Raw genomic sequence first — 2,795 nt, forward strand, 5'->3', positions numbered from 1 at the left:
TCTGATTACTTTTGAAACCTCAGCATCCTAAAAGGAAACCATCTATCCATTCAGGAGTAACAATATCTTTTCTGCCAAGCCCCAGAAACTAACAACCTATTTTCTATCTTGACAGATATTTCCCTTTTCCGTATGTGTCATGTAAATGGAACCATACACTATGTAGCCTTTGTGTATAGCTCCTTAGTCCTATCATAAGGCTTGAAGCTTTATTCCACACAGAGAAATCTACAGAAAGTCAAGCCTGCAGCTGTAGCCACAGGACACCTCTCTCTGGGTTGGCCAGCCTCTGTTTTCCTCACGCAGTGGTAACTCAGCAGGACGGGCCTAATACCTGAACCTTGCTTCCTCCTGCTCCTTCTCTTCTTCCTTCCTTCCCTCCCTCCATCCCTCCTTCCTCCCCTCCACCTGTCTCTCCCTCCACTCTCTTTCCTCCTAGTGTAAACCTTCCTCAGTCCTTGCATCCTCTACCTGTCTTTGAGTTTCTGCCCAATGCAGCGGTGACTGACGCTGCTGCTGCAGCAGGCTCTGAGCAAGCGGCCTCATCCAGTGGTCTCCACTTACATAGTCACACATAAGGCACTAGTTTTCTTCTCTCACAGGTTCTCACTACCATTAGAGTTAGGCTTAGAGAGCAGAAAATCAAAAAATCAAGGTGGAATGAAAGGTTTTGCCATGGAATCTTTTATTAAAGAATGCACAGTCTGGAGCCCAGCTTGCCTTCACTCAGAAGGGCCGCGCAGCTTAGATAATCAGAAGCACCTCCGTGATATGTCAGAGAGCAGCTCTGACTAAAGCTGTTCTCATCATTTCTGCCTCACATTGTATCCTAGTATAATTGGGAATTTTCCAGCAGGTACACTGGCCTTCCTGCTTGATTTGTTTATCTGAAGTTGCTTCTTTATATATCGGCCTCTTTTACGAAGTATTGAAGCTCTGTCATGGAATGAGTGCATAGTCGTATTTCCCATTGCCAGGCAAGCTGCCTGGCACCCTAAACTTGAAGGAGGAGAATTCTGCTTTGACTCACACCCTAAGGGGACGCAGTTTGTGGGCAGCTGGTGCAAGTGTCATGGCAGAAGGGCCTGGGGCAGCAAGGCTGCTGCCAAGAAGCAGAGCAAGGGCCAGATGCAGGCAGGAGTCTGCGCCTCTCAACCCACTTGGGACACCTCCAGAGGTGAACCCTACCAGTCACCTGGGGCAGATCCCAAAGCAAGTCAAGCTGGTCCCTCACTTTGATAGTTACAGAGAGTTTCCAAGTGTCTCCTTGTCTTGCTGACACAGGTGCGCTTTTCATCTTTTCCCAAGTTAAGCTCCTGGCGAGACACCTGCTCTGCTGTGTGAGGTAGAAAGGAGGCCAGTAAGCGGTGGGTCTCTAACAACTGTGTGCCCTCATCTAAATGAACTTTTATGATTAGTGAAAATCAATAAATCAGTTTCAAAGAGAAAAGGAGAACATTCATTTGTGAAGACATTCATCTGGTCGAGCACTATGCTGTTGAACATATCACAGTGAACAATAAGCATTTCACAAATATGAGCACACAGTAGAACAATTTGTTTTCTAGAATGTTTTCTTGGGAAAACATTTTAGTCTTCTTGTGACAAGGTCTCATTGTGCAGTTTTGCCTGGTCCTGAACTCAGTTTGTAGCCCAGGCTGGCCTTGAACTAGCAGTGCTCCTTCTGCCTCAGCCTCCCCAGGCCTGGGAAGACAGGCAGGTGCCACCATGCCCAGCAATAACGTAACCTAAAGAAGCTTAATTTAGCATGTTGTGAGAACAGTAAATTTTAAATGGATGCCATGACTGATCATAACATTGGGAGCTGATTTGCTCTAGAATGGAGGGGGAATAGGTGGCTGGTCATCAGGAAAGTTCCTGAGAAATGTTGCTGAGGTATGTCAGAAAGTTGGGAGGTTATTTAGGGAGAGGAAACAGCTGTGCAAATGCTCCACAGTGGGAAAGAACTGAGCATAGTGGGAAACTGAAGACAGGACCAAGCGTCTGGAATGTGACATGAAAGGGTTAAGGTGGATGAAGTGAATGCAGTTAGAGGAGCATTCTAGGTAGGCCCTGAGGAGGATTTTAGTCTTTCTCTACTTGAGAACTTATTGAATACATTCAGTTAGGTGTCACATAGGGTACAAATACAGGGACACCATAGAGCATGGAGCTGTAATGTGATTTGTTACATAGCAATGAGAAGCTCAGTCTTTAAACCTGGTCAGTGTATTTTCATAGTACTATGTGTGCAGCATAAGAAACTTCAAGTGAAATCTGATGTCTCACACTGTTACAGGCAGCCAAGTTAGACAGAAATATTATAGGCAGTCAGACAGGGTCAGGGCCTCAAAGGAGATAACAGAAGACAAGATGCCTTACAACTGTCAGAGGGACAGAGGCTCCTGCTGTGAGCCAGACCTAAAGAGCAAACAAATGCTAACCTCCTTAAAGATTAGCATCCCAGATTGATCATTATCCTGAGAAAGCCAAAAGAATCCTTATCTGATGGCTACCAAATAAAACCCTGTTTTACATTCATGCCCCCTTTCTACATGACTCCCTTCCCCACTTGGCCCCAGACTTAATAATTTTACCTGAGCAATGGTACTTGCAATCCCATTGGGGACCATAGTTTTGTCCCACCCCACATCCACCTAAGTGCCTTCCCCCTTTCTCCACCTAAGCCCTGCATGGTTTTACACTATAAAAGTCCCTGGAAGAGACAGCTTCCCAGGAACTACCCACTTGGACACCCCTCCTGTCCCTCTCTCAGACAGGAGCTTTCTTTGTCT

The sequence above is a fragment of the Octodon degus genome, unplaced genomic scaffold (genome assembly GCF_000260255.1).
Source record: "Octodon degus isolate 3935 unplaced genomic scaffold, OctDeg1.0 scaffold00276, whole genome shotgun sequence".
In the NCBI taxonomy this organism is placed as follows: Eukaryota; Metazoa; Chordata; class Mammalia; order Rodentia; family Octodontidae; genus Octodon; species Octodon degus.